This window comes from Heptranchias perlo, unplaced genomic scaffold, assembly GCF_035084215.1.
Source record: "Heptranchias perlo isolate sHepPer1 unplaced genomic scaffold, sHepPer1.hap1 HAP1_SCAFFOLD_1079, whole genome shotgun sequence".
NCBI classification, from domain to species: domain Eukaryota; kingdom Metazoa; phylum Chordata; class Chondrichthyes; order Hexanchiformes; family Hexanchidae; genus Heptranchias; species Heptranchias perlo.
In genome coordinates, this window is record NW_027138299.1 from 1 (window position 1) to 10,000 (window position 10,000).

Genomic DNA, 10,000 nt, shown 5'->3' on the forward strand with positions numbered 1-10,000 from the left:
ATAATAAATAATATGTGTGTGTGTGTCGGTGTCAGTATCAGTATCAGTCAGTCAGTCAGTGTCTCTCTCTCTCTCTCACACTCAGAGCTGCTGTGGAAGGAAACTTTTTTAAAAAGGACTTGCTTATTGAAAGAAAGATGTGTCTCAAGCTGCCGGGCCCTGTCCATTGTCATGTCAGTGGCAGGACTGCTTTCACCAGGAACCCTTCCCTGCCATTGCAGTGTTGATTTGGTCCTTATGCAAATTTTGGGGCGGAGCCAGCACACAAACGACCAATCACAGCAAAGTCCGCACTTTGCGAGCGCACGAGGTCGCGGCCAGCGTTCCAGTCCGCTCAGATCCAAATAAGCCCGAAAAGGAACACGCTCGATCTTAGCCAAAAGGCCGAGAAGCGATACCGCGCTCGATGCAAATTGATCTCGGGTCCTGTTTGCCCTCCCTCTTTGTTCTCTGGCTGCCGGTGTTGAAAGCAGTCTCGCAGCACTGCCGTTCTCTCCCACTCTGGCCACATTTTTTGCCACCGTTTCTAATTGCAACAGTGGATGAGTTTAAAGAAGTTGCCGTTTTTTCCTTTCTTGCCAGGATTGCTTGACAGATTGGTAAATTTGCCAGTAGGCCACCAATCAGATGGGGGAGGGTTGTGTCTCAACGGACCTCCGTCAGTCAGTCTCAGTCACTAACGAACTGCCGTGGAAGGAAACCTCTTTGACGTGACGTGTCTCACAATGAGCGAGCGAGTGAGATTGCAACGGCCAATTGAGAAAGAGGTGAGGTGCTGACAATCAGCAGCTCGTGTTGAAACATTCATTCCACGGCAGGCAAGACCAATCAAAAAAAATACTGCAGATGCTGGCTCGGCTCGGCTGGCTGGCTGGCTGGCTGGCTGGAAATGGGAAATAAAAACACAAGGCGTGTTAAAGGCTGGTTAAACTGTCGAAAGAAACAAGGCGTTAATGTTTCAGAAGCGCCTATTGAAAGACGTCTCTCAAGCTGCTCCCTGACTGGGCCCTGTCCGTTGTCATGTTAATCGCTGGTTAAACTGTCGGAAGAAACAAGGCGTTAATGTTTCAGAAGTGCCTATTGAAAGGTGTCTCTCAAGCTGCTCCCTGACTGGGCCCTGTCCGTTGTCATGTTAATCCCAGGGCGGGGGCGGGACTGCTTTGACCGGGAGACCTGTTTTCTGGGACGCAGGTGTGACATTCCAGGGAGGCACCTACTTTGTGCTGATTCGAAACGACCACGACAACGGCAACTTGCAGTTCTATATTACAACAACAACAACGCGCGTGTGGTAGTTGGGAGGGGCTGCGTTCGCGCTCTCCCCCCTGCATTGAAACTCAAAGTTCGATTTTCAATCCCATAGTCCACCAATCGGATGGGAGACGGTGTGTGTGTGTGTGTGTGTGTGTGTGTCAGTGTCAGTGTCAGTGTCAGTGTCAGTCTCTCTCTCTCTCTCTCTCTCTCTCTCACTCTTACTCAGAGCTGCTGTGGAAGGAAACCTTTTTAAAAAGAACTTGCATATTGAAAAAAAGATGTGTCTCAAGCTGCCGGGGCCCTGTCCATTGTCACGTTAATGGCAGGACGGGGCAGGACTGCTTTGACCAGGAGACCTGTTTTCTGGGACGCAGGTGTGAGATTCCAGGGGACCTGCTTTGTGCTGATTTCCCTGCCTCCCTCCCTTCCCCCCAGGACTTCCTTCTGAACACCTTTGTCGTTTAATCGAGGGCCAAAAGCCTGCCTGTGAAAGGGAAGGATCAGCCGGTCAGCCCCCTGCTGGTCGCTGCTGCCAGTGCAGCAGGCGTGCGTGTGTCCTCGGCCTCGTGTCCAGGTCCCTCAGGGACTTGAGGCAGCTCTCCCCGGTGGTCTCGTGGTCAGGACCGGGCTTCGAATCCCAGTCGGGGGGGGATGACTTTCTGCTGCAGATTAATTGGCATGAAGGAAAGTCTCCCCTCCTGAGCGTAAAGCTCCACCCTCACCACCACCACCACCGCCTTTTCCTCCCCTTGACAAACGGACAGACAGACAGTCAGACAGTCAGTCCAGTTCGGGAGCGCAGCTTTCATTAAGCAATGGCGTTTGTGACAACTCATCGTCTGACAGGTTGATGATTTCCCCACACGCCTCCTGCCGAATAAAAGGCTCACCCTCCCGGACACTACCCCCAGAATCACCCCCCCCCCGGGGTGAATATTAAGCCCGAGAACACCGACTGTAACCAACCGCAGTGAAAAGTTGAAGTGGCAACTCATTAACCAGATTTATTTTGGGCAACTCATTAACCAGATTTTTTGTTCATTTGGTTTATGAGTTGCCAAGTGTAAATCTGGTTAATGAGTTGCCACTTCAACTTTTCACTGCGGTTGGTTACAGTCGGTGTTCTCGGGCTTAATATTCGCCCCAGGGGGGGTGTATAGCGGGCGATGGCCGGTGTGGAGTGCGTTTTTTGGGGGTTGATTTTCACTTTGCCTCGCTGGTGGAATTTGTGGGAGGCAGGCAAGGGGATTGGTGTGGGCTGGTGGGCGGCAAGGGAGATGCTTGCTTCGGGGTGTTATCCTCACTTTGGTCCGCTGGTGAGAGTAGGCAGCGGCAGGCAGGCAGGCAGGCAGGCAGGCAGGCAGGCAGGCAAGTGTGATGTAGTGTGGGGTGCAGTGCAGTGCGGTGCAGTGCTGCCCTGTCGTTTATGAAAGGTTGTAATGACACTGCTTTGCAGCTGACCATGTCCACTGATTTGTGACGCCCGTATGGAGGCTGATATCTCAGGAGGGCCGAGGCCGATTTCCTCCGGGGACGGCTCGTCGCGTGCGGCAGGACGAGGCGCAGCGGACGGTACCGAGCGCTCGGAGGTGCGGCGCTGCCCGCCGGAGGTACAGCGAAAGGCTGCAAACCGCTTTCCGCCTGCTAACTCGGCGGCCGTCAGACCGACCGACTCCGCTTTACCACCGGAGCTAGAGTCGGGCAAGGGGCACCGAAGGGTACCGGAAGGATCGCGTTCGCACGACGGGAAGTCGACTAGCGGGCCGCCGAAAGCGAGCCGGGGGCCCCCGGTTTTTCTGTCCCACCTGGAGACTGATATCTCAGGAAGGCCGAGGCCGATTTCCTCCGGGGACGGCTCGTCGCGTGCGGCAGGACGAGGCGCAGCGGACGGTACCGAGCGCTCGGAGGTGCGGCGCTGCCCGCCAGAGGTACAGCGAAAGTCTGCGAACCGCTTTCCGCCTCCTCTCACCGCACGGCTCTCCTTTTCACCCACTGGCGGATTTTCACCCTCCGACTGCTCGCTACCGTCCGCTGCGCCTGGTCCGGGCCCTGTCCATTGTCATGTTAATGGCAGGGCGGGGCAGGACTGCTTTCACCAGGAACCCGGTTTTCTGGGTCAGAGGTTCCAGGGGACCTGTTTTGTGCGGACTTCCCTGTGTCCGTCCCTCCCTGCCTGCCTTCCCCCCAGGACTTCCTTCTGAACACCTTTGTCGTTTGAGCGAGGGCCAAAAGCCTGCCTGTGAAAGGGAAGGATCAGCCGGTCAGCCCCCTGTTGGTCGCTGCTGCCAGTGCAGCAGGCGTGCGTGTGTATTCGGCCTCGTGTCCAGGTCCCTCAGGGACTTGAGGCAACTCTCCCCGGTGGTCTCGTGGTCAGGACCGGGCTTCGAATCCCGGTCGGGGGGGATGACTTTCTGCTGCAGATTAATTGGCACCTCTGAAAGAAAGTCTCCCCTCCTGAGCGTAAAGCTCCACCCTCACCACCACCGGCGCCTTTTCCACCCCTTGACAAACAGACAGACAGACAGACAGTCAGTCAGTCCAGTTCGGGAGCGCAGCTTTCATTTGGAAGCAGACCCTGCTTGTTTAAAGTCAACGACGCCAAGTTATTTTGCACTTTGAATTATATCGCTCCGTGCGAGCGGCACTCAGCCTTGGAGAAGAAAAAAATACCACTGAGCTGAGAAAGTTCTTTTTAAAACGGTTTCCTTCCACAGCAGCTCTGAGTGAGAGAGAGAGAGAGAGAGAGATATCAGCTTTATTCTCAGTAATAACACACACACACACACACACACACACACAGAGACACTGGGAAAGAGCTGTTTTTCCTTTTGAATATCTCCCCACGGGGAGCTGCACCGTTCCCAGAAACACTGCAATACTGGGTCGATGCGTAGAGTGGACAGAGCAAGCCCCTAGTCCATCTCCCTGTTCTAAAAATCAATTAAAAATAAAAGTACATAATATGTGTGTGTGTGTGTGTCGGTGTCAGTATCAGTCAGTGAGTCAGTGTCTCTCTCTCTCTCTCTCTCTCTCTCACTCAGAGCTGCTGTGGAAGGAAACTTTTTTAAAAAGAACTTGCTTATTGAAAGAAAGATGTGTCTCAAGCTGCCGGGCCCTGTCCATTCTCCTGTCAATGGCAGGACTGCTTTCACCAGGAACCCGGTTTTCTGGGTCAGAGGTTCCAGGGGACCTGTTTTGTGCGGACTTCCCTGTGTCCGTCCCTCCCTGCCTGCCTTCCCCCCAGCACTTCCTTCTGAACACCTTTGTCGTTTCAGCGAGGGCCAAAAGCCTGCCTGTGAAAGGGAAGGATCAGCCGGTCAGCCCCCTGTTGGTCGCTGCTGCCAGTGCAGCAGGCGTGCGTGTGTCCTCGGCCTCGTGTCCAGGTCCCTCAGGGACTTGAGGCAACTCTCCCCGGTGGTCTTGTGGTCAGGACCGGGCTTCGAATCCCGGTCGGGGGGGGATGACTTTCTGCTGCAGATTAATTGGCACCTCTGAAAGAAAGTCTCCCCTCCTGAGCGTAAAGCTCCACCCTCACCACCACCACCGCCTTTTCCTCCCCTTGACAAACAGACAGACAGACAGACAGACAGACAGTCAGTCCAGTTCGGGAGCGCAGCTTTCATTTGGAAGCAGACCCTGCTTGTTTCAAGTCAACGACGCCAAGTTATTTTGCACTTTGAATTATATCGCTACGTGCGAGCGGCACTCAGCCTTGGAGAAGAAAAAAATACCACTGAGCTGAGAAAGTTCTTTTTAAAAAGGTTTCCTTCCACAGCAGCTCTGAGTGAGAGAGAGAGAGAGATATCAGCTTTATTCTCAGTAATAATACACACACACACACACACACACACACACAGAGACACTGGGAAAGAGCTGATTTTCCTTTTGAATATCTCCCCACGGGGAGCTGCACCGTTCCCAGAAACACTGCAATACTGGGTCGATGCGTGGAGTGGACGGAGCAAGCCCCTATTCCATCTCCCTGTTCTAAAATTCAATTAAAAATAAAAGTAAATAATATGTGTGTGTGTGTGTGTGTGTGTGTGTCGGTGTCAGTATCAGTCAGTGAGTCAGTGTCTCTCTCTCTCTCTCTCTCTCTCTCTCTCACTCAGAGCTGCTGTGGAAGGAAACTTTTTTAAAAAGAACTTGCATATTGAAAGAAAGATGTGTCTCAAGCTGCCGGGCCCTGTCCATTGTCATGTCAATGGCAGGACTGCTTTCACCAGGAACCCGTTTTTCTGGGTCAGAGGTTCCAGGGGACCTGTTTTGTGCGGACTTCCCTGTGTCCGTCCCTCCCTGCCTGCCTTCCCCCCAGGACTTCCTTCTGAACACCTTTGTCGTTTAAAATAATAATAAATAATATGTGTGTGTGTGTCGGTGTCAGTATCAGTATCAGTCAGTCAGTCAGTGTCTCTCTCTCTCTCTCACACTCAGAGCTGCTGTGGAAGGAAACTTTTTTAAAAAGGACTTGCTTATTGAAAGAAAGATGTGTCTCAAGCTGCCGGGCCCTGTCCATTGTCATGTCAGTGCAGGACCGGGCTTCGAATCCCAGTCGGGGGGGGATGACTTTCTGCTGCAGATTAATTGGCATGAAGGAAAGTCTCCCCTCCTGAGCGTAAAGCTCCACCCTCACCACCACCACCGCCTTTTCCTCCCCTTGACAAACGGACAGACAGACAGTCAGACAGTCAGTCCAGTTCGGGAGCGCAGCTTTCATTAAGCAATGGCATTTGTGACAACTCATCGTCTGACAGGTTGATGATTTCCCCACACGCCTCCTGCCGAATAAAAGGCTCACCCTCCCGGACACTACCCCCAGAATCACCCACCCCGCCCCCCCGGGGTGAATATTAAGCCCGAGAACACCGACTATAACCAACCGCAGTGAAAAGTTGAAGTGGCAACTCATTAACCAGATTTATTTTGGGCAACTCATTAACCAGATTTTTTGTTCATTTGGTTTATGAGTTGCCAAGTGTAAATCTGGTTAATGAGTTGCCACTTCAACTTTTCACTGCGGTTGGTTACAGTCGGTGTTCTCGGGCTTAATATTCACCCCAGGGGGGGTGTATAGCGGGCGATGGCCGGTGTGGAGTGCGTTTTTTGGGGGTTGATTTTCACTTTGCCTCGCTGGTGGAATTTGTGGGAGGCAGGCAAGGGGATTGGTGTGGGCTGGTGGGCGGCAAGGGAGATGCTTGCTTCGGGGTGTTATCCTCACTTTGGTCCGCTGGTGAGAGTAGGCAGCGGCAGGCTGGCAGGCAGGCAAGTGTGATGTAGTGTGGGGTGCAGTGCAGTGCAGTGCAGTGCGGTGCTGCCCTGTCGTTTATGAAAGGTTGTAATGACACTGCTTTGCAGCTGACCATGTCCACTGATTTGTGATGCCCGTATGGAGGCTGATATCTCAGGAAGGCCGAGGCCGATTTCCTCCGGGGACGGCTCGTCGCGTGCGGCAGGACGAGGCGCAGCGGACGGTACCGAGCGCTCGGAGGTGCGGCGCTGCCCGCCGGAGGTACAGCGAAAGGCTGCAAACCGCTTTCCGCCTGCTAACTCGGCGGCCGTCAGACCGACCGACTCCGCTTTACCACCGGAGCTAGAGTCGGGCAAGGGGCACCGAAGGGTACCGGAAGGATCGCGTTCGCACGACGGGAAGTCGACTAGCGGGCCGCCGAAAGCGAGCCGGGGGCCCCCGGTTTTTCTGTCCCACCTGGAGACTGATATCTCAGGAAGGCCGAGGCCGATTTCCTCCGGGGACGGCTCGTCGCGTGCGGCAGGACGAGGCGCAGCGGACGGTACCGAGCGCTCGGAGGTGCGGCGCTGCCCGCCGGAGGTACAGCGAAAGTCTGCGAACCGCTTTCCGCCTCCTCTCACCGCACGGCTCTCCTTTTCACCCACTGGCGGATTTTCACCCTCCGACTGCTCGCTACCGTCCGCTGCGCCTGGTCCGGGCCCTGTCCATTGTCATGTTAATGGCAGGGCGGGGCAGGACTGCTTTCACCAGGAACCCGGTTTTCTGGGTCAGAGGTTCCAGGGGACCTGTTTTGTGCGGACTTCCCTGTGTCCGTCCCTCCATGCCTTCCCCCCAGGACTTCCTTCTGAACACCTTTGTCGTTTGAGCGAGGGCCAAAAGCCTGCCTGTGAAAGGGAAGGATCAGCCGGTCGGACCCCTGCTGGTCGCTGCTGCCAGTGCAGCAGGCGTGCGTGTGTCCTCGGCCTCGTGTCCAGGTCCCTCAGGGACTTGAGGCAGCTCTCCCCGGTGGTCTCGTGGTCAGGACCGGGCTTCGAATCCCGGTCGGGGGGGATGACTTTCTGCTGCAGATTAATTGGCACCTCTGAAAGAAAGTCTCCCCCCCTGAGCGTAAAGCTCCACCCTCACCACCACCACCGCCACCTTTTCCTCCCCTTGACAAACAGACAGACAGACAGACAGACAGACAGTCAGTCCAGTTCGGGAGCGCAGCTTTCATTTGGAAGCAGACCCTGCTTGTTTAAAGTCAACGACGCCAAGTTATTTTGCACTTTGAATTATATCGCTCCGTGCGAGCGGCACTCAGCCTTGGAGAAGAAAAAAATACCACTGAGCTGAGAAAGTTCTTTTTAAAAAGGTTTCCTTCCACAGCAGCTCTGAGTGAGAGAGAGAGAGAGAGATATCAGCTTTATTCTCAGTAATAATACACACACACACACACACACACACACACACACACACAGAGACACTGGGAAAGAGCTGATTTTCCTTTTGAATATCTCCCCACGGGGAGCTGCACCGTTCCCAGAAACACTGCAATACTGGGTCGATGCGTGGAGTGGACAGAGCAAGCCCCTATTCCATCTCCCTGTTCTAAAAATCAATTAAAAATAATAATAAATAATATGTGTGTGTGTGTGTGTGTGTGTGTGTGTGTGTCGGTGTCAGTATCAGTCAGTGAGTCAGTGTCTCTCTCTCTCTCTCTCTCTCTCTCACTCAGAGCTGCTGTGGAAGGAAACTTTTTTAAAAAGAACTTGCTTATTGAAAGAAAGATGTGCCTCAAGCTGCCGGGCCCTGTCCATTGTCATGTCAATGGCAGGACTGCTTTCACCAGGAACCCGGTTTTGTGGGTCAGAGGTTCCAGGGGACCTGTTTTGTGCGGACTTCCCTGTGTCCGTCCCTCCCTGCCTGCCTTCCCCCCAGCACTTCCTGCTGAACACCTTTGTCGTTTGAGCGAGGGCCAAAAGCCTGCCTGTGAAAGGGAAGGATCAGCCGGTCAGCCCCCTGTTGGTCGCTGCTGCCAGTGCAGCAGGCGTGCGTGTGTATTCGGCCTCGTGTCCAGGTCCCTCAGGGACTTGAGGCAACTCTCCCCGGTGGTCTCGTGGTCAGGACCGGGCTTCGAATCCCGGTCGGGGGGGATGGCTTTCTGCTGCAGATTAATTGGCACCTCTGAAAGAAAGTCTCCCCTCCTGAGCGTAAAGCTCCACCCTCACCACCACCGCCGCCTTTTCCACCCCTTGACAAACAGACAGACAGACAGACAGACAGACAGACAGTCAGTCCAGTTCGGGAGCGCAGCTTTCATTTGGAAGCAGACTCTGCTTGTTTAAAGTCAACGACGCCAAGTTATTTTGCACTTTGAATTATATCGCTACGTGCGAGCGGCACTCAGCCTTGGAGAAGAAAAAAATACCACTGAGCTGAGAAAGTTCTTTTTAAAACGGTTTCCTTCCACAGCAGCTCTGAGTGAGAGAGAGAGAGAGAGAGAGATATATCAGCTTTATTCTCAGTAATAATACACACACACACACACACACACACACACACACACACACAGAGACACTGGGAAAGAGCTGTTTTTCCTTTTGAATATCTCCCCACAGGGAGCTGCACCGTTCCCAGAAACACTGCAATACTGGGTCGATGCGTGGAGTGGACAGAGCAAGCCCCTTTTCCATCTCCCTGTTCTAAAAATCAATTTAAAATAATAATAAATAATATGTGTGTGTGTGTGTGTGTGTGTCGGTGTCAGTATCAGTCAGTGAGTCAGTGTCTCTCTCTCTCTCTCCCTCACACTCAGAGCTGCTGTGGAAGGAAACTTTTTTAAAAAGAACTTGCATATTGAAAGAAAGATGTGTCTCAAGCTGCCGGGCCCTGTCCATTGTCATGTCAATGGCAGGACTGCTTTCACCAGGAACCCGTTTTTCTGGGTCAGAGGTTCCAGGGGACCTGTTTTGTGCGGACTTCCCTGTGTCCGTCCCTCCCTGCCTGCCTTCCCCCCAGGACTTCCTTCTGAACACCTTTGTCGTTTGAGCGAGGGCCAAAAGCCTGCCTGTGAAAGGGAAGGATCAGCCGGTCAGCCCCCTGCTGGTCGCTGCTGCCAGTGCAGCAGGCGTGCGTGTGTCCTCGGCCTCGTGTCCAGGTCCCTCAGGGACTTGAGGCAGCTCTCCCCGGTGGTCTCGTGGTCAGGACCGGGCTTCGAATCCCAGTCGGGGGGGGATGACTTTCTGCTGCAGATTAATTGGCATGAAGGAAAGTCTCCCCTCCTGAGCGTAAAGCTCCACCCTCACCACCACCACCGCCTTTTCCTCCCCTTGACAAACGGACAGACAGACAGTCAGACAGTCAGTCCAGTTCGGGAGCGCAGCTTTCATTAAGCAATGGCATTTGTGACAACTCATCGTCTGACAGGTTGATGATTTCCCCACACGCCTCCTGCCGAATAAAAGGCTCACCCTCCCGGACACTACCCCCAGAATCACCCACCCCGCCCCCCCGGGG

The 10,000-nt window shown here is 54.0% G+C and overlaps 4 pseudogenes; all 4 read right to left on the reverse strand.

Moving 5' to 3' along the window:
- Positions 1-4,099: 4,099 nt before the first annotated feature.
- Positions 4,100-4,218, reverse strand: LOC137307652 (U2 spliceosomal RNA; annotated as a pseudogene).
- Positions 4,219-5,156: 938 nt separating this feature from the next.
- Positions 5,157-5,273, reverse strand: LOC137307636 (U2 spliceosomal RNA; annotated as a pseudogene).
- A 2,734-nt stretch (positions 5,274-8,007) lies between these two features.
- LOC137307632 (U2 spliceosomal RNA) lies at positions 8,008-8,124 on the reverse strand (annotated as a pseudogene).
- Positions 8,125-9,101: 977 nt separating this feature from the next.
- On the reverse strand, positions 9,102-9,218 carry LOC137307624 (U2 spliceosomal RNA; annotated as a pseudogene).
- Positions 9,219-10,000: the final 782 nt, after the last annotated feature.